General features: G+C 40.9%; 1 pseudogene; it reads right to left on the reverse strand.

The window, feature by feature from the left end:
- Positions 1–1,008: 1,008 nt before the first annotated feature.
- LOC148034861 (germin-like protein 8-2 pseudogene) lies at positions 1,009–1,882 on the reverse strand (annotated as a pseudogene).
- Between the last annotated feature and the right edge of the window lie 19,614 nt (positions 1,883–21,496).

Genomic DNA, 21,496 nt, shown 5'->3' on the forward strand with positions numbered 1-21,496 from the left:
CCAAGTGCATATCGTTTTCCACTAACTGCCCACCTTCCACATTGACCTCTTTATGAGGCATGCTTGTATATAAACACTACTTGTACAACAATGAATACAATCAAGCTTCAATCAAGTCTTTTGTTTTCTTGCACTCTTGCATTCTTTTCTCCATTTTCTTAGAGTTGGTTTTAGAGTGTGAAGTAGCCTGGGGGGGTTTACCTATAAGTAATCATCTATATAATGTGCATTCAAAGGATATCAAGAAATACCCTTTCTTTATATGCTATAAGACCTTCAAAGGACTCCTTTTACTTTAGTAAACTTATAGCTTTTTTTAAATTATAAATTAAAAATCTAAATTTTAAATATAATCCTGTAAATTTTACGAAATATAATACCCTTTCTTTTGAACTTATGTAGTATCTTACATGTTCAATAAAGGAATCCTTGGGGAAGCAACAAAGTTAAACATGCATTAGTGCATTTACTCCATACAATTATAATTGCCTTTATTGTTTGAATGTGTCTGTCTTTTCTATATGGTGAAATTATGCTCGCTAACATAAAGACTTGATATGTGCCACATTGGCTAGTGACACCTAATCTAGTGGCTATAGCAAAAATAATACTAATAGTAGCAAAGCAGAAGCAGAAATCAAAGTAGTAGTCACAATCATAGTAGTGGTAGTAGTAGCAGTAGCGATAGTAGTAGTAGGGAAGTTTAAAAATTCCATAAGGTAGTAATAATAGTGATTATTGTGATATTTATGATAACTATATTGCATAGAAGGGTTTTTATTGCGTAACGTTATTAGTGCTTCCCATTTCGATAAATTTTTTCATAAACAAACTTAGGAAGCATGGAACATGAAACCTCATATTTTTGTGACTTCTTGATGGTTTATTTTTTATGATTCTCAAATTTGTAAGTGTTGTGTGTAAAAATAAGGCACAGTATTGAAGAAAGGTAATGGCAACAATATGGATTCTTTTAAGAATAATGCCTAAGCATATTGATTTGTATAGCAATAATGTGTTAACATAGTGCGACATATATCAGGATGTTTTTGTGACCTCTCGATCGATGGATTACTTTTTATGATTTCCAAAAGTGTGGTAGCGACTCTTAATGAGGTTGTAAACCTCGACTGTGTAGCAACGATGTGTCGAGAGGGTGTGACACGAATTAACATGATCACGGCAGTGTGGTGGCGACGCTTTTAATGAGGCTATAAACCTCGTCCTTGTCGATGGCGAAGGCGGTCTGGAGCACGTCCTCGGGCAGCGGAGGCTTGGTGGCGAACAGAGCGGGGGCGACCTGGGAGGTGCCCGGGTTCTGGCTGTTGAGCGCGGAGATAGCGAGGGCAGGCTTCTTCTTGTCCGGGTTGATCTGGAAGTGGACGAGACCGCGGGGAAAGACGAAGAGATCGCCCTTGTACAGGGTCTGCTGGAAGAGGGTGTTGTTGGTGGTGGAGACGAAGCCTACCACAAGCGTGCCCTCGGCAAGGAAGAGAACCTCGGTGGCACGCGGGTGGACGTGTGGAGGGTTAAGCCCACCATTGGGCGCGAAGTCGATGCGGGCCACGGACAGGCCTTGGGTGTTGAGTCCAGGGAAGGTGAGGGCCGACGCCAGCTGCACAGCGGAGCCGAGCGCCTTGTTAAACTGGCCTTGCTGGCGAAGCAGAGGAGAGGCGAAGTCCTTGGCCTCCACTTGTTGGAGATTCTTGCACAGCAGACCGTTCACGGTTGTGATTCCGGCCGCCTGCGCCCACTGATCAGCCACGCAGAAGTCCTGCAAGGGGTCCTCATCCGCCGCCTCAGTGCGAGTTATCGGGTCGACGAGCTGCTGCGCCAACGTGATAGCTACAATTAGCATAGCAAGCTTTAGTGATGATGCCATGGATACAGTATCGCGTATGGTGAATCAGGACGGTAGGTATGAGAAAGCAGGGGCCCGAATGGTTCTCTACTAGGTAATTAACCTCTTCCGATCAGCGAATACTGTATAAACAGATCACGCTTTTCAGCAAGCACAAATGGGGCTTTCTAACGTCTAGGAGTGAACAACTGCTGCGCCGTTGATCGAATGATGGGAAGATCGAGCCTTCGATTCCATATAAGTAGTACGAGCTAGATGCGTGGATAATCGTCCGTATACCAGGTCATGAGCTTATTTACCAGGTCTTTCATGCTCTTGTGGATCCAATCACGCGGGGAGGTTTTTCGTCGCACAGCAGGTTTTATCCGGCCTGCATAACATTAAAATAAGAGATTCTACATTTCAACTAAGTTGTATGCAAAAAGTATTTATCTTATGTAAAATACATATGAAGTCGTCCTTCGCTCGTACATGGAATGCTTCCAGTCGCTCCGACCTACGACTTGGTAGTTAATCGTTTCTCATCGGCTTTCTTGTGACACGGGTAGTTTATTGAAGTTTTCCAAAGTGTACGATGTTTTTCCAAAACGGATAGAAAACATGTTTTCATGAGCGTGGCCCGTCTATGGCAAATGGCCACAACAAGGTGTGAGCTTGGGGATTTTCATATTTATATCATTAACCCATCTAATAATATGATTGGTAGGATAAACTAATGCTATTCTTGTAATGTGTTGTAATAAACCCAAGGTCAAGTGTTCTATTCTTATGGGCAACAATATTCTACAATGTAACAAGGTGATGTAATCATAAGGGCCTACCAAGGTAAAAGTGGAGGCTTAGTTCAGATATAATAACCACACGGGAAATTTACATAGGAATAGTTATAAAGGTGCTAAAATAATAGAGAAATTTGGATAGATCTTAAGAAATAAGTTACTCAAATTACACATATCAAGTTCTTATTTTGCTCAGTCTTAACTTTTTATTTCACAAGTTAATAGTAAGATATACATAAAGATCTCTTAAAAATTTATCTATCATGTTATATTATATATATTTGATTTGGTTTAGGAAGTTTCTCAACAACTCTATATGTGTGTGTGTGTACACGTGTGCATAGATTTGTGCAAGTGGAGGATGGGCTTGAGGGATTCACTACATATATATCCTTTGTATCACATGCATTCAAGGCTTGTTTATAGATAACCTTATCGATGAATTTTTCTTGAATGAAACCGAGAGAGTTCACTTAATAGAACATGTAAGGTACCATGTGAATTCAAAGGAATTTGTATTTTACTTAGTAACATTTTTAGGAATATTTTTACAAAGGGGGTTTTCAATTATTGTTTGAAAAAGCCCTTAAATTTAGTAAAGTAAAAGGGGTCATTTTATAGCCTTACAGCATGTAGAGAAAGGGTACTTATTAGTACCCTTTCAACACACATTATATAGATGATTTTTTATAAGTGCACCCTTGGAAATAGAACACAACCCTTATTTATTAAATGTATAAGTAACTCTTTTATATGGCACCCTTCTATATATTAAAAATGTATAAAACTAGTATTTTTAAAAGCACTTTATTTTGAACTCATGTGATACACACATATATTCTAGACTAACCGCCTCGAGGGAATGGGCAATATATGTGTAAGTTACACATGCGTACATATTTATATGTGTATGTAGACATGCATATGTATGGATGTTAAAGATATAACCTTTCCAAATATCTATGCATATAGGGATATGTACTCATGCATGCGTACTAACAAAATAGTTATCAAGGATGTTTAAAAGAAGTTCAAAAGATTTCTATAGCTAGGTTTTAACACTTGCAAGCAGGCATCTTCTAAAATAGTAAAGTACTTATTGATTGTAATGCAACTCTATTACACTACACAAACAAGGTTATTTGAAAACAAATAAGGATGTAGTTAACTTTTGTGAACATCAACCATGTGTGCATATGGGAAAGTGAAACAAGCTTAATAAACTTGTTTTATAGAGATCTTTGCATTGTAGACTAATTAGACATCTTTTTCGTTGAAGATGATGCATTAGAATGATGATAACTGTGAAATTTTCTTTATAATATCATATTTATGAGTGAACAAGAAAAGTAGCACCACATTATCATATGCTAATGAGATCCTTTAAGACATATCTTACTTGCCCTTGTGTGTAGTATATATGAGAATGTAAAAGCAAACACATACACAAGCGAGACCTCCTCACTACAACATATCCTTTGGCAAGTAAAGATTGTAATTACTATTTAACTTGTAAGAATTTGCTCTTGTTAGTGGGGTTTCACTTCCTAGCTTGAATGCAAGAACTAAAAGCTTAACACCCATACAATAATGGAAGTGTATTTGCCACCGGTATGTGGCTTCTATGTCGTTGGTTAGATTTCCTAGATAAAAGACCAAGAATGGTAGCTCCTTTTGCATGTTTTAATAGTACACATTGTGGCATGGCATTCATTGGGCCCCTTATATTAGCAAATACCACTATGCAACTCATGATCCTAGTAGCTATACACTTGCATGTTTGGTTGGATGGACAAAGACCCACATCGACTACTATGGTAATCTATCACTACAAGGATATAGGATAATAGTGACCATCATTTCCGACGCAAATTAGCGGCGTTGTTATTAGCGTCGCAAATGCGATGTAAATAGCGATGGAAGTCAGATGAAAAAATGCAAAGCGCGGCATTTTGCACAAAAGAGCGAAAGAGGGAGGAAAAGAGAGAGTGAACTGCATCTTGCATTTGAGAGGGAGAGAGAGAGAAAGAGAGAAAGAGGGAGAAGGAGAGTTTCTCATTGGCGCTGCTGCCATTTGCGAAGAAGATGAGGAATTGTACGAAGGGGAAGAGAAGCCGCCATCGTGAAGAGGAGCTACCGAATCCATCCTCGGACCTTTGCAGTGAATGCATTGCTCCCTCTTGGTTTGTTTTTGTTTTTTCTCTTTTTGTTTTGCTTGTTTTTGTTAAAAATGATGTGTATTGAGAGAGAAAGAGAGGAAATGAGAGAGGGAGAGGAAGAGAGAAAAAGAAAGAAGGAACGAGACAGAGAGGGAATAAACATGAAACATAATAAAGAAAGAGAGAAAGAGAGAGAGAGGAAGGAGAGAGGAGAATGAATGGATAAAAAACAAAGAGAGGGTAAGATCTTGTTCTTTAATTTCTTATTTTCTTGTTTGTTATAGTAGTAGTAATTCTTTAATCTCTTCTTTTCTTGCTTGTAGTGGTAGTAATAGTAGTAGTAGTAGTAAATTTTTAATTTTTTCTTTTCTTGTTTATAGTGGTGGTGGTGGTAGTAGTAGTAGTAGTAGTAGTAGTAGTAGTAGTAGTAGTAGTAGTAGTAGTAGTAGTAGTAGTAGTAGTAGTAGTAGTAGTAGTAGTAGTAGTAGTAGTAGTAGTCGTCGTAGTAGTAGTAGTCGTAGTAGTCGTAGTCGTAGTAGTAGTAGTAGTAGTAGTAGTAGTAGTAGTCGTCGTAGTGGTAGTGGTAGTGGTAGTGGTAGTGGTAGTGGTAGTGGTAGTGGTAGTGGTAGTGGTAGTGGTAGTAGTAGTTCTTTAATTTATTCTTTTCTTGTTTTTTTTTGTAGAAGTAGTAAAAGAGATATATATATATATATATATATATATATATATATATATAGTGAAAGGTGCACCTTTAGTGTGTTTGAGAAGGCGAGTACTAGTAGTAGTAGTGGTTTGGTGCAATACCACGGGACGGAAAACACTCCGACATAGGGTAGCTACTCCCTCGTCCCCATGCATAGCATAATAGACTTTACATACTGTAGGCATGAGCCTTGGAATACGGGTGCTACTTCTCACTCTCTTGCAGGTTCGAGAGAGTGTGGCTCATGTGGTTATTGTGGAGGTACCGACGTAGTGTCTCCGTCTCGTCGGGCTATGTTACCTATGGGATTTATCGCACCGGTGGGGACGTCTACTCTAGTCACTCTAACTTTTGCTCAGTCATCCGCAAATGACACCCCTATGGGTGCTACTTCGAGAGATACTATCCTTGTAGGTAAACCAGATCATGTACAGGGTCTCATAGATATGCCCAAGAGCGTAATCGTAGGTACTCGGGGGGTTCACTATATATATATATTCTCTATATTACGTGCATTCATGGCGTATTTATAAATATCCTAATTTGTGAATTTTTCTTGAATAAAACACAACCATTTTCTATTCAATCTGTAAGTAACCCCTTTATATGACACCCTTCTGTATGTAAAAAATGTATAAAATTAATGTTTTAAAAACCCCTTATTTTGAACTCACATTATATATATATATATTCATGAGTGACCCCCCCCAATGTAGGTGGGAGAGGACAAATCTTAGGCTTATCCCAGAGGGATATGGATACGTTGTAGATGATAGGACCGAAGCCATCATCATGAATGATGAGGGGAGGAGAGTGATGGCTCGTATGAGAGAGTTGTGCCAATAATTTTTTCAGCACAACATCTTTGATCATGGGAAGAACATACTAGAGGGGAGCAAGGACTATATAGTAGCATCCTTGGATGAGGAGTTTCCGATACCCACAACAGTAGATAGGTTTTTCATAGGATGGATGATGGAGTGCATGCGTGCGTACATGTCACACGGATGATCAGACGTATGCAAGGCACTTAGGAGTGGGGCTTCAAAGCCCGAGTGGCTAGACGTAGATGACTGGCATTGACTTAGAGAGGAGGCTACAAATTCTCGAGGACATTGGAGATAGAAACACATGAGGTGGCGAGGGCATGATTGGAGGCATGAGTGGTCCATCATCTTGGGAGTGCTGTCCATAGGACTTATCTAGAGGACTTTGTAAGTTTTTCTTTTGTTCTACTTACTTATTTTTTTGTAATATCCCTTGTACTAACAATTGTGTTTTTAACAGTTGTATTTTGTTTTCTTTACAGCACTCCATTGCAAACTGTGATTCCATTGGCCTAGAGACTTGATATGTAGAGAGATACGGTCTAATGATGTTGATAGTGACACAAATAGCGGCGCATATAGCGACGATAATAGCGACTGCTCTATGGCGTCGCTAATACCAATGTTTTTTTTTATGACAAGGGCAAAATTTTTTATGAACATTTTCGTCGCTTTGAACGTTGGTATGAGACATGTATCTTGTAGTGTATATGTTCTAATATGGAGATAGGCATCCTTTGTTGAAGAATCTCTATATCCATAAAGAATGTAACTACAGTTAGATGATTACCAAGGCTAATTACTACACCATATTGGCCAACTTGGCACTTGTGAGCTAGCCACTTTTTCACTTAACATGATTGGTCTCTCCTTTTCTCTCAACTTGGTAGGATTGTTGAACTATTTGAGTCCCATGATATAATGTAGCTTTATGGACTATTTAACTATGTTTTTGCCTTTTCCTATGGCTAATTTATCGCACCTATTAGAGGCAAAATTAATTTTTCTAGGCCATAAAATTAACAAGTGCTATAGGCCAGCAACCTTTCCGTACGTTTTTGTCACATCAAAAAGTATGTAAGCGTTTCCTTCTTTGCCCAAGTAATGTATAATAACTCCTATTATCATTGCTTTCTATCTTCCCTAACCCTATCTTTCTCTTACCTTCACTACAAGGATATGAGCCTATAGCGATGGGCGTTAGCGATGATAAATAGCGGCGTCCCTATTAGCGTCGCAAATGCGACGCTAATAGTGACGCAAATAGCGATGGTACCTAGAGCAAAAAAGCGCGGGCCGAGACTCGAGCGTGTCATTTTTCGCGCATTCACGAAATAGAGAGTGAGAGGGAGAACAACCATCTTGCAAAGAGGGAGAGAAAGAGAGAAAGAAAGCTTCTCACCATTGCCATTGCTGCCGCCGCCGCCGTTCGCGAAGAAGAGGAGGAGGTGTACAGAGGGTGAAGAGGAGCTCCCGTTGCAAAGAGGGTGAAGAGGAGCTACCAAACCCTTCTTCGACTACAACAGAAACGAGGCATAGACGCGCATGTTAGATGCGCAAAGTCGAGCGCGTCTATGAGTGCGTCTATAAGTGCGTGTAAACGTACGTGTAAATAGACGGGAATTTTGCGTCTATATATCGACGCAAATAGATGCTAATATAGACGTGCCAGCAGACGCACAATTATTTAACCACCTAAAATTAGCAATTCACATAATTAAAAAACCAAAGTTAATAATTATTTAACCACCTGAAATTAATTCTTGAGCATGCACATGTGCGCATGATAAAAACCATAGAATTAAAAATACACATTGAATCATTGAATTAAAAAAATAGAGTTAATAACTACTTTTTCATTGCTCTCTAATGAATGGCAGTTCCTCCAGTTGACAAGCCTGATATAAGTAATTAGCGGCAAGCGACAGAAACCTTACAATTAGTAGCAAGCATTGCAATATGTATCTCGTAATTTCTCTACGTACTTGAAGATGATAAAATATACTTCCTTTTTATTATGGAAAATTCAATTTAGCTTTAAAATTGACTATTATTCTTGAGTATGCACGTGTGCGCATGAAAAAAGGCATAGAATTAGGAACACACATTGAATCAAGAAGCAAATTAAGTATGTTAAAGCGAATGATCCATCTCATCTTCAATGAGATCAGCCCTTGCTAAACTATCTACTTCGAGGTCTATGTTACCAAGAGGTAACGAAACAAATAAGTCTATCCCACTATCAGATGTGTTGCTATATTGCTCAATAACTTCATCAATATCATCAACAATCACATTATTGTCTTCTTCTATGTTTCCTTGAACATCCTCACGAGGTTCATCTTGTACTATACCACGCATATCATCCTGTGCAATGCTCACCATTTGTTACCACTTCTTTAAACCACTTCACATCCAATACATATATAAAGAATCGTTTGAAGTCAAGCTTCAGAATATCTTGGATCAAGCCACAATAACCTTCCATGGTACCATTGGCATCCTCGAAGTGAGCAAGGACACCACAATGTTGGGTATTTCTCTTTTCATCTATACGTTGAGTTCGAAGATGTTTACCCTCACACCAAAGTGCATTGAATAATGTGCACTAGTAGTAAAAGATAAAATATCAAACATGTCAATTATTTATATAAAATAAAACTTATAGAAACAAATTAATTGATAGTATGTCTCACCTTTGATAAGCAACCTCATGCGTATTTCCACTCTTCTTGAGATATATTAATTTCCTCCTCTTTTTCCATTCTCTCCATTTCCTCATGTAACCAATCTATATCAATATGACGTGGGAGTGTATTTAAATGATCTGGAAATGAGACATTACGTCCATATCTAGTGCGAAATTTTTGTCTTTTGCTTTTTCTTCTTGCCCTTGCTTCATTATATAGTGTCACCCATTTGCTCATTACATCACTATTGAGCACACAAAAACTATTTAACTTACGAAGTTCTTCTTTTTTTAGCACTTTACTCATTCCTTTTCCTTGAGGTACTATAGAGGTCATCCTCAAGTCTTCATCATCTTTCCATAGTTATGGTTGAGAGGGATCCACTTCAGCAAGATATTTAGAGATATAAACAAGGGGTGATTGCACTAACCAACCCTCAGCCATGCTTCCCTCAGGCCGTGCTTTTTGCCTCACAAAATCTTTCAAGGTTTTCATGAAGCGCTCAAGAAAAAACATCCACCTTACATGAACTACCCCACAAAGTGCGATCTCATCAATCAAATGTACGAGTAAATATAATTGAGTAGTCAAAATGGATCGAGGCAAAATTTCCTCCACCAAACAAACCACCTCAACAGATAATACTCGAGCATCTTGCGATGTGTTTGGATCAATTTCCTTCGAGCTCATGCATTTGTGAAGATGTATTTGAGAATTGTTTATTTTTGTGTAGAAATTCAAAGATATATAATGAAAAAATACAATGTATACACACCTCACAAGCTCTCCCATCTTGTAAATGATATCACGTACATCTTTGGATACACAAAGGGATATGCTAGTAGGAAGTAGGAACTGAATGTAAACAATATTCATAGATCAAATGATTAGTTGAGGAAAAAGTCATCATACCCCAAAGTTTACACATAGTTACTCCACTAATTACTATATTCATGGTTAGAGATACCCTTACTTGAATCATTTTGTGCCAATTGTGGGATTTCAAACCAGATAGTTGCTCCACACCTCTTTTCTTTTTCTTTATGAAGGCTCCCTTGAGACATCTCATACATCCTGTGGGTGTTCAAAAGCTATATATTTGTTCCTTCACTATTTTTTCCTCGTTCTTTGACAACATCCAAGGTGCATGGGGTAGCTCAATCTTTCCTCTGGGTCCAATGCGTGGCCAGGCTCGTCTCATGCGACCAATGTTACGTAAATCCTCCCTTACATTAACTGAATCACGAGCCCCTATCAAGTGATCCCATAATGTAGATACAAAATTTTTGAATATGTGCATGGGTCCAACATGTGATTGATCTTGAGTTCAATCCAGTACGGAAGACGAAAAAATATAGAGAGCCTAACAAACAAACAATATATTATATAAACAATTCATCATGCTAAATACTTTAAAGTCAATCGAGAGAAATGCACTTCTTACCGACTCATGCCGAGTGGAGGGTGGCTGTCAGCATTAATCCATCTCTCCTTCCAATCTCGAATGGTTAGAGATTGTGGAGTCATTCCATTAGTAGAGAGAACATATTTGGGATGGTCAATAGGAAGAAATCGATGATGATTGTCGTAGATAACCTTCTTTAAATGTGCCGGCCTAGAGGAAACTAGAGAGGGACCGCAAATAGGACATGCATGATATCCTGACGTGGTTAAACCTGAAAAAACAAGTGAATTAATAAAATGCAATTGATTCAAGTCTTGAATTTCAAATATAGAGTTATATACATGTACTTGAACACTCTTCGTATCCTGGAAAGTCGTGCATGGTCCACAACAACATGGCCTTCAATGTGAAATCTCTAGAGGATGCAGATGCACTTGTATCTTGTACCTCAATACCTTCCCATAACATTTCTAACTCTTCAATCAAAGGCTCTAAGTAAATGTCCATGTTTTTTACCTTGTGCTTTCCAGGAATCAGAAGGGACAACATCACATGTCCCTTTTTAATTGCCATGGATGGAGGAATATTATAGTTCACCAATACCACTGGCCATACACTGTATGATGTACTTTTGATGCCAAATGGATTGATTCCATCCATACCTAAACCAAATCTTAAATTTCTTAGCTCTTCTTTGAAAACGGGCCACAAATTATCTATATGTTGCCATGCTGGTGTGTCTGCAGGGATCCTCCATTTTCCATCACTTGAACGATGACTAGCATGCCATGACATGAGCTTTCCAATAGACTTACACTTGAACATAAGTTTTATACGTGGAAAAATCGGAAAATGTCGCAAAACCTTACGAGGCACATCCATTGACTTCATCTCCACTTCGTATCTTGATTCGCCACAAATAGGACACTCTTGTGCAAACTCATGAATCCCACGAAAAAAGACACAATCATTGACACATGCATGGATCTTGACATAATCGAGGCCTCCCAGAGATGTCAAGTAATGTCTTGCTTGCTCTCTCTTAGTTGGCAATTTGTTTCCTTTTAGAAGCATTTGTGATAATAACTTACATATATTTTTAAAAGTGAGTTAAAAAACCACCAACATATATTTCTGTCTAATTTCAAAATAGAACAATTAATATTATGATTCATAAGCCAAATTAAATTGATACATACTTCAATAACGCATCCAAATTGACATTACTCCATCCATAAATTGTTTGCAAGTTAAGTATCTCGAGGGATGCACGAAGAACGGAGTACGTATAACCTTCATACAACAGAGTAGATGATGCTACATATAGTGGATCATCTGGCTTCGTTGAGTGACCTTCTCCCTGAACCGGTTGCGAAAATAGATGGTGTACCATGTTGTCCAAAATCTCATCCTCTACGACTTGATGGGGCATTTCATGAGGGCTACTATCATGGTCATCAGTCTCTACTCTTCTTGAAGACTCTGCCTCCTCGTGTCAACGTTTTGCAACCTCTCGACGCCCAGGAGGGAGTATCTAAGGATATGGCACCGCATCTTGCTCAACCACAAAAGGGAGTTTCATGTACGTTGATATATAATTCCCATAACATAGACATGCAATCTTAGTGGTAAAAAAAACAATGAATACCGGTGATTTTTCTCGGTCCCATTCTCCTTACAAGCTGAGGTGTGACATTGCAATTCGACGTGCTCAAAAAATACACCCTCGACAACGATCATACGTGCATTTAATTTTTCGTCGTAGCCATGCATCTCGATTATGAAGACGCAATGTTTCATCCTCACTTAAGGATGTGCTCATTGGCTCACCAGCTTGCACCGCACTAGGTGATGACGACGTCGACATGATTAAACCTAATTCATGACAACATCAAAATATTTGTCATTCATATATTTACATAAGATCTCAATTTTAAATACACAAAAATCATCATAAATACATTAAAACTTATGATAAGAATTCACTATCAAAACTTATCTCAAAAACAAAAAATTATGATAAAGCCCAAATGCGCGTCTATTTCCGCGTTTAACTACGCGCCTATATTGGCATTTTTTTCGCGTCTATCTGAACAATACACGCACATATACATGCGAAAATAGACGCACAAGTCAAAATTCAAACTATACTTAAATCATTTCTTTCAAACTGCACCTTTCCTTTCCTGCGTTTTTTGCGGTTCTGAAGCTTGAGTTTAGCCGACATGCAGTCTCTTCATGCCTCACCTAGTCTCTTCATGTCTCACCTCCTCATGACTCACCTCTTCTTTCATTTCAAACACACAAGAAAGGAAAAAGGAAAGCCAAGGAGAGGAAGAAAGAGAGAACAAGAAAGAGGAGAACAAGAAGAAGCAGCAAGCAAGCAAGCAAGCATCAAGGGAGGGTAACTTACCAAGGAGAGGAAGAAGGAGAAGGAAGAAGCGCCACCACCCGCCACACCAAACACCCAAGGTGAGTCTCTCTCTCTCTCTCTCTCTCTCTCTCTCTCTCTCTCTCTCTTTGTTTCTCTCTTCCTCTCTCTGCTCTATCTGTGTATTAAGGATTTGTGATTCCATTATGTATTGCATTTTGTAAATCATCAATGGCGGTCATCCGGCTAAAATCGAGCGACTGAGCGCGTCTGATAGCGCGTCTACATCTCAATGTAGACGCAGACATAGACGCGAAAAATTTTTCCTCTTAGAGCGTCTGAGGGCGCGTCTTAGAGCGCATGTGATGGCGCGTGTGCTCTGTAATGTACATGCGATGATACACGCGCTGCACAGAAGGTTGACCTGCAGTCTACACGCGATTATACACGTGCATTGACTTGGGATGTGCGTATGACAGCGCGTCTGTGCTGCATGTTAGATGTGCAGATAGACGTGTTGGACAAAAGGTTCACTCTGGAGCGCGTCTGAGGGCGCGTCTGACCTGCAATGTAGACGCGGGGATACACGCACCAAGTCTCCCAGTTCTGATAGTAAACAATATATTTTTGCAATGATGAATGTGACCAATCCCATGTTTGTGTTTATCAGTTTTCTTGTTTAAGAGAAGCATTAGCACTTAAGTGTTATTCTCAATGTCTAAAGAAAGCTCTTTGAAAATGTAAGTAATATATGATTTTTTGTATGCAAATAAATTTATCTTTTTCGTGTGTTTTTTTTGCAGATATCGTATCCTGGTTCATCTAGCAATGACCCAGATGTGGATCGCATGAATGATACATTGGCCTCCTTTGGCAGGGGGATCAATGCATTTTTTGGAGGTTTTCCTAGTAGGGAAGACTTCATGGGAGAGATGACCAAACACCTTGGCCGCTCTCCCACAGCGGACGAGGTGTTCAGTGTCATGTCTGGGACGCCTTTGGCATCTTTGCCTGGCATTACTTCCCAGACTCCACATGCAGGTACTCCACATGTAGGTACTCCATATGCAAGTACTCCACGTGCTCCACGTGCATCGGCTGAAGCACAAGCATCTGCAGAAGCAACATGCATTTGCAAAAGCTCGTGCGTCCAGCGAGGCAGAGAGTAGTCGACAGAGAGGGAGGAGGGAGAGTCGAGGTGGAGGACGAGGCTTGTGTGGGGGTTGCCTAGGAGGTGGCGAGTGATCACCCTCACTAGTAAATCACGTAGAGGAGGTTGTACGCCAGTACTATAGAGTTATAGATGCTGGTGGCATCATTCATGATGATGAGGGAAGGGATGTAATGGCGTACATGAGGAGCGTCGTGCATGCGACGTATAAAGATTGTTTTATTGCCTTCAAAAATCAAAAAAGCGGCTTGTGGCAGGAGGTGTTGAGGGCAGTCCATAGAAGGTACCCAAATCCTGAGGATCAGCGATTCTCGGATGATTGGGGACGTACAAAAGTGAGGAATATGCTTCACAACAAAAGATCCCACCTCATGACACGGGCCAGGGACTCACTGTGGAGGCTAGAGGAGGGGCGTGGAGCCTATAGCCAACCACCTATGTGCCACCGCATAGAGTGGAAGAAAGCCAAGAAGAAAGCAGCAGAGAAAGTGAAGAGTCACCAGCACGCAGAGGCGTGACAGATCCAAATGGAAACAATGGGATCGTTGCATTACGGATCGGGTGGTAGAGAGTCGTGGAAGAGAGAGTTTGTAAGTATTTTTTTATTTTTAGTTTTTTTAAATTTATATTTCTTTCAATTCTTTATATATTTTAGTCTAATATATTGTGACTCATAATTGTTTGTATATCTCTAAATGTTTTGGAGATTACCATCGTTGGTAGGACACCTACTCCTAGAGAGTAGGTTACCATCGAGGCCATAACCGCGCAGCGACATGGCTTCACTTTTATGAGGAGGGTCTCATCACTGAGGACCAATACAACCGGGCCATGAGGATTCGACAGCCAGAGGAGGTATGTTTTTCTTACTTTCCTATTAAAAGTATAGCTAATTATAACTTTTTCTCCACCTTGTCTATGTAAGCAACCCTGATCTTTTGTGTGTGTAGGCGAACCCGGATGTGGAGCATAGCGAGGAGGGGGATAGCGACGCTAGTAGCCATGGTGGTACTAGCGAAGATGTTTCCTCTTCAGATTCGTAGAGGAGCACCATACCTCCTCATGAGGCCTTCTTTTCTTGTATATGTATGATATCTCTTTGAGCCTACTGCTTGCGGCCACGCTTTAGGTCGCAAGCACTTAAACTTCCCTTGTAAATGCTTTTGATATATAATGAATACATGGACTTTTATTTTCAATTCTCGTGCCCGTAAGATACATTGTCTTTTTCCCAAATACACAATCTGATGTATGGAAGGGGTACATGCTCTCTGGTTTTTTTTTTCCAATTCTGTTTTGCGCGTCTATCAGCGCGTCTAAATTACAGATAATTTGCGTTTATACGCGCGTCTATAATGCAGACTACACGCGCTTCATAATTCAAATTTAAAAAATAAATTAAATATCTTTTTTAAAAAAATGACATTTTTTGTTTTTCGTTCGTGTCTATGAGTGCTTGTAAAAGCGCATCTACCAGCGTGTCTATATGTGTGTGTATATGTGTGTCTATTGTGCGTCTATTTGTGCATACAAATTCGTTGATACATGCGATTATAGACGCGAAATGATAGATGCGCAAATAGAGGGCAGATAGACGAGCGTGTAAGAATTTCTCTATATTCAAAAATCGCGTCTAAATGTGCGTCTATGAGGCCTTTTTGTTGTAAATTTACAGTGAGTGCATTGTCCATTCTTGCTTTGCTTTTGTGTTCTCTCTCTCTCTTTTACTTGTTTTTTGTATAATTTGTGTATATTGAGAGAGAGAGAGAGGAAATGAGAGAGAAAGAGAGGGAGGGAAAGAAAATGAGAGAGGGAGAGGGAGAGGGAGGGAGAGGGAGAGAGAGGGAGAGAAAATGAAAGAGGGAGAGGAAGTTTTCTCTCTCTCTTTTACTTGTTTTTTGTATAAAATATGTGTATTGAGAGAGAGAGAGGAAATGAGAGAGAAAGAGAGGGAGAGGGAGATGGAGGGAGAGGAAATGAGAAAGGGAGAGGGAGAGGGGGAGGGGGAGGGAGAGAAAATGAGAGAGGGAGAGGGAGTTTTCTCTCTCTCTTTTACTTGTTTTTGGTATATAAATTCGTGTGTATTGAGAGAGGGAGAGGAAATGAGAGAGAAAGAGAGGGAGAGGAAATGAGGTATAATTCATGTGTATTGAGAGAGGGAGAGGAATGAGGGAGAGGGAGAGGGAGAGGGATGGAGAGAGAAAGAGAGTGAGAGGCAGAGGGAGAGGGATGGAGAGAGAAAGAGAGTGAGAGGGAGAGGGAGCTTTCTTTCTCTCTTTTACTTGTTTTTGGTATAATTCGTGTGTATTGAGAGAGGGAGAGAAAATGAGAGAGAAAGAAAGGGAGAGGGAGAGGGAGGGAGAGAAAATGAGAGAGGGAGGAAATGGGAGAGGGAGGGAGAGGAAATGAGAGGGAGGAAATGGGAAAAAAAGAGGGAGGGAGAGGGAGAGGAAATGAGAGAGGGAGGGAAGAGAGAAAAAAAATGAGAGAGGGAGAGGAGAGAGAAAAAGAGAGAAAAAACATTAAACATAATAGGGGAAGAGAGAAAGAGAGAGAGAGGGTGAGGGAGGGAGAAGAAATGAGAGAGGAAGAGGAAGAGAGCAAAAGGAAATCAGGGAGGGAGAGGAGAGAGAAAAAATGAGATAAGAGAGAAAAAGAGAGAAAAATCATTAAACCTAATAGGGAAAGAGAGAAAGAGAGGGAGAGGGTGAGGGAGGGAGAGGAAATGAGAGAGGGAGAGGAAGAGAGAAAAGGAAATGAGAGAGGGAGAGGAGAGAGAAAAAGGAAATGAGAGAGGAAGAGGAGAGAGAAAAATCATTAAACGTAATAGGGAAAGAGAGAAAGAGAGGGAGAGGGTGAGGGAGGGAGAGGAAATGAGAGAGGGAGAGGAAGAGAGAAAAGGAAATGAGAGAGGGAGAGGAGAGAGAAAAAGATAGAAAAATCATTGAACCTAATAGGGAAAGAGAGAAAGAGAGGGTGAGGGTGAGGGAGGGAGAGGAAATGAGAGAGGGAGAGAAAGAGAGAAAAGGAAATAAGACCTTACAATAAGCTCATCCTAGGCTCATAGGGGTTAGGCCGATCCTAGGCCGTCTCTCTCTTCATCTCTATATAAGTAGTCATAGTCGTAGTTATGGTCGTGGTCGTGGTCATAGTCATTGTCATTGTCATAGTTATGGTTGTGGTCATAGTCGTGGTCGTGGTCCTCGTAGTCATAGTCGTGGTCGTGGTCATGGTCGTAGTCGTGGTCATACTCATGGTCGTGGTCGTGGTCGTGGTCGTGGTAGTCATAGTTGTAGTCGTAGTCGTAGTCGTGGTCGTGGTCGTAGTCGTGGCCATAGTTGTAGTCGTAGTCGTGGTCGTAGTCGTAGTCGTAGTCAATTTGTGCTTGTGTTCTCTACTGTATGTTGGCTATGGGTGTCAAATGCTCTAGTCACTTTCTCCTCTCTCTTCTCTCAACCATTCTCTCTCCCTCAATCTTCCCTTTTTCTCTCTTCCTATACTCTCCCTAAATCCTTCTCTCTCCCCCTATCTCTTTTCTCTCTATCTCTCTTTCTATTTCTACCTCTCTCCCTTCTCTCCTCTTTTTCTCCAACTTTACTCTCTTCCTAACTCTTGTGTCTCTCTTCATCTCTATATAAGTAGTCGTACTCGTAGTCGTGGTCCTCGTCCTAGTCATAGTCATAGTCGTAGTCGTGGTCATGGTCGTCATAGTCGTAATCGTAGCCGTGGTCGTGGTCGTGGTCGTGGTCATAGTCATAGTCGTAATCGTAGTCGTGGTCGTGTTTGTGGTCGTGGTTGTGGTTGTGGTCGTGGTCATAGTCGTGGTCGTAGTTGTGGTCGTGGACATGGTCGTCGTAGTCGTGGTCATGGTCGTAGTCGTAGTCATAGGTATAGTCGTAGTCGTGGTCATGGTCCTGGTTGTCGTTGTCGTGGTCGTGGTCGTGGTCATGGTTGTGGTCATGGTCGTGGTCGTAGTCATAGTCGTAGTCGTGGTCGTGGTCGTGGTCTTCATCGTAGTCGTAGCCGTGATCATTAAAGAAAATGAGAGAGGGGGAGGAAGAGAAAAAAGAAGAAGGAACGAGAGAGAGGGAGAGGAAATACATGCAGCATAATAAAGAAAGAGAAAAAGAGAGAGAGATGGAAGGAGAGAAGAATAATTTAAAAAAGAAAAAAAGAATGATAACAAAAATAAATTGTTTGTTGTAACGTAGACAAAATGGAAAACGATGAAGGTCTTGTTGTTCAAGATTGCGAGTGTATCTTAATCAACGTGTCCCATGTCCTTGCTCTCAATGCAAGCTGGCAATTAGATGAAAACGTCGTTTGTCTATAGAATAAGTACAAGCTTCGGCGAGTTTCAATCTGAGATCATTGATCATGCGATTGCGGATTTTTAGCAAACGGTAAGAAAAGTTAATATCAATCATGCATTGTACTCGCAAGCTAATTGAATACCATATACAAGAAGATTGGGTGTGGTTGGAAAATTAATACCCTATACAAGAAGATTGGGTGTGGTTGGAAAATTTTATATCCAGGGAGGTGACGTCTCATCCCAAGGCGGAGTGCACCCTTTACGGCCAATTAGAAGAGTTCATGGGCGTGCGATGGATGGAGTGCATGAGCCAATCCACCACTTGGAAGGCACTACCCAATCTATACCGTCAATACCAGAGGAGACATGCAACCTTCGAGACCTACCATTAATCTTGGAGCCTGAGATGGAGGCAATGATCGATGCATTGATTCCCATGGATGTCGAGACTTCTGATCCGCTTAGAGAGGAAGCATCCATACCATTATATGATGGGTGCCGAGTATCTCGGTTGAAGACACTGCTTGCACTCTTAAGTGTGCAAGCAAAATACGGGTGGAGCGATACGAGCGTGACCGAGTTATTCAGGTACCTTGCACATAGGCTTCATTGATTTTTTTTTTGACACTATTATTACAAACATTTGTGCTTTTTCAAGGTGTTTTATGATTTTTTTTAGGTTATTAAAATATCATATATTACCACCTGTAAATACCATGCCTGAGTCTCGTGATGATGCACGACATGTTTTACGAAAGCTTGGCATGGACTACAACAATATCCATGCATGTATCAACGATTGCATGCTATTTCAAGGAGAATGCAAGACTATGGAGACATGTCCAAAGTGTGGTGCTCACAGGTATCGACAAGAATTGCAAGGGCAAACCATCCCTCAAAAATTTCTCAGACACTTTTCGCTTATCCACCATATAAACCACATGTTCCATACGTTCGGCATGGCGAGCTTGACAACGTGGCATGCGCAGAATAGGTCCACAGATGGAGTTTAACATATATTAGCGGATTCACGCACACGGAGCCACATATACTCTACCTTCCCAGGCTTTGCCCGAGAGCCAAGGAATCTTCGGCTCGGTCTTGCAATGGATGGCGTGAACCCATTCGGTCTGTGCTCAACTTCTTACAGTGTGTGGCCTATAGTCCTTGTTAACTACAATATCCCTCCATAGCTCTCTACGAAGAAAGGACATATCATCGTTAGCTTACTCATCCCCGGCCGCTACAAAGTCAAAAATATGGATATGTACCTTCGTCCATTAGTCCATGAGCTTAAGATTTTGTGGGAGGAGGGAGTCACCGCGCAAGATATGAGCAAGCACGATGGTCGACGGTCCGCCAATATTCGAGCCATTCTCATGTGGACAATGCATGACTTTTGGGATTCGGAGAGTGCTCATATAAATAGGCTTCCATTCTCGTTGGTAATATCTATATTTTATCCCGTTCGAGTTTGTATTCACTGGATGGAGGTATTGGAATACATCTGGTTATCTCAGGTTTCATGCATGTCCATTGTGCGGGCCACAGTTAGACTCTTGAAGGTCCCGAACCATGAATAAGATGGTATATCAAGGACACGCCGCTTTCTTGCGAGAGGGTCATGAACTCAGGGAAGGTTTTCTTGGATGACCTCCAATACATATGAATGCTGCAAGTTGGTACGAGCTGAAAATGGTCCACGTGGAGTCACATCCAAACGGAATGTGGTGGTTCTCAGTTTTCTACGAGTTGTCATATTGGACCCACTTATTACAAATCAACCACTTGTTGGATCCCATGCATATTTTCAAGAACGTGGGCAGCTTGCTATGGGACCACATCACAGGAAAGAGAGACACTATAGGGGCACGAATGGATTTGAAGGAGGTAGGTAAGATGGAGGCTCTTTGGCCGTAGTCAAGTGCTGATGGTCGCCAATACCTACCTCGCGCTCCTTGGGTTTTGTCCGCTAAAGAAGAGCGCATTGTGAAGCAAGTAGTCAAGTCTATCTGCACTCCGACAGGTATGATGCGTTCTCTCAGGTCTGCATTTTCTAAAGACGACCAATTATTAGGGCTAAAATCCCATGACTGGCATAAGATATATTAGGTTTGTACTACGAATGGATTGTAATTGGCGTGTGCATTTTGGTATTTAGAGTGTAGCCATTGTTCATAATGCTTTCTCATTTGTGACAGTTTGTACTACCGATCGCGATCGCAGGATGCCTTACTCCAGAAATACACAGGGCCATTTGCAGGTTATCGACTTTGGTGCAATAGATCTCATAGAAGGAGATTAAGACGTCCTCTATTGAATCCGTGAGGCGGGGAGCAGTGGAGACGGTCTGTCTCTTTGAGAAATACTTGCCTATCAGCATGCTCACGATACAAATCCACCTTCTTGTGCATCTTGTAGATGAAGTGAAGATTGCTGGACTTGTCCATATGCGATAGATGTTCTTCTTGGAGCGCTTCATGAAAACCCTAAAAGGCTTTGTGCGACAACAAGCTCGGCCAGAAGGTAGCGTGGCTGAAGGTTGGTTGGTGTCTGAGGCGCTAGTACATATTTCACAATGGCTACCAACAGTGGATCCAAACAACAATATGCTATGGTCGCTAAAGGACGATAATAGACTGACCAAAGAAGTGGTAGTTGGGAATGCGGTAGAAAAAAGAATGGATGCTGCAATGGAGGAGAAGGTGAATCGCTTTTGTATGTTGCACCATGTCTCTATGAAGACGTGGCTTGCCAGGTACCAGCAAGCTACGCAAGATCGATAGGAAACGTGATCTGAATTTCGACGTAGTATGCGCCATCCACCGATTTGATATCCTGAGGGCATGGAGGAGATGCCACGGTTCATGTCAACGCGATGGTTGGATGGAGCTTTGACCTCAACGTCTTGTGAAGGAGTAGAGGTCTCAATGGAGGAGTGGAAATTCTCGAGGAGATGTAGTCCAAAGGTGATGATGTGCTTAGGATTTTTCGTATCTATATTTTATATACGAGAACTAGTTTGAGTGTTTCAATGTACAATACAAAATATATAGTGCAGCGTGGTCGCGCAGACGACATTTTCGCGTGGAGCGTATTGATAAAGTGCGCTCCACAATGGACTATGGTATCATGGCAAGGTTCAAGCAGGAGAGTCGACAACGAGCAATAGATCCAAATATGGTTATAGATGAGATGGATTATTTTGGGAACTT

Source organism: Lygodium microphyllum, chromosome 6 (assembly GCF_053477565.2).
Source record: "Lygodium microphyllum isolate KBCC chromosome 6, Lygodium_microphyllum_v1.1.10, whole genome shotgun sequence".
In the NCBI taxonomy this organism is placed as follows: Eukaryota; Viridiplantae; Streptophyta; class Polypodiopsida; order Schizaeales; family Lygodiaceae; genus Lygodium; species Lygodium microphyllum.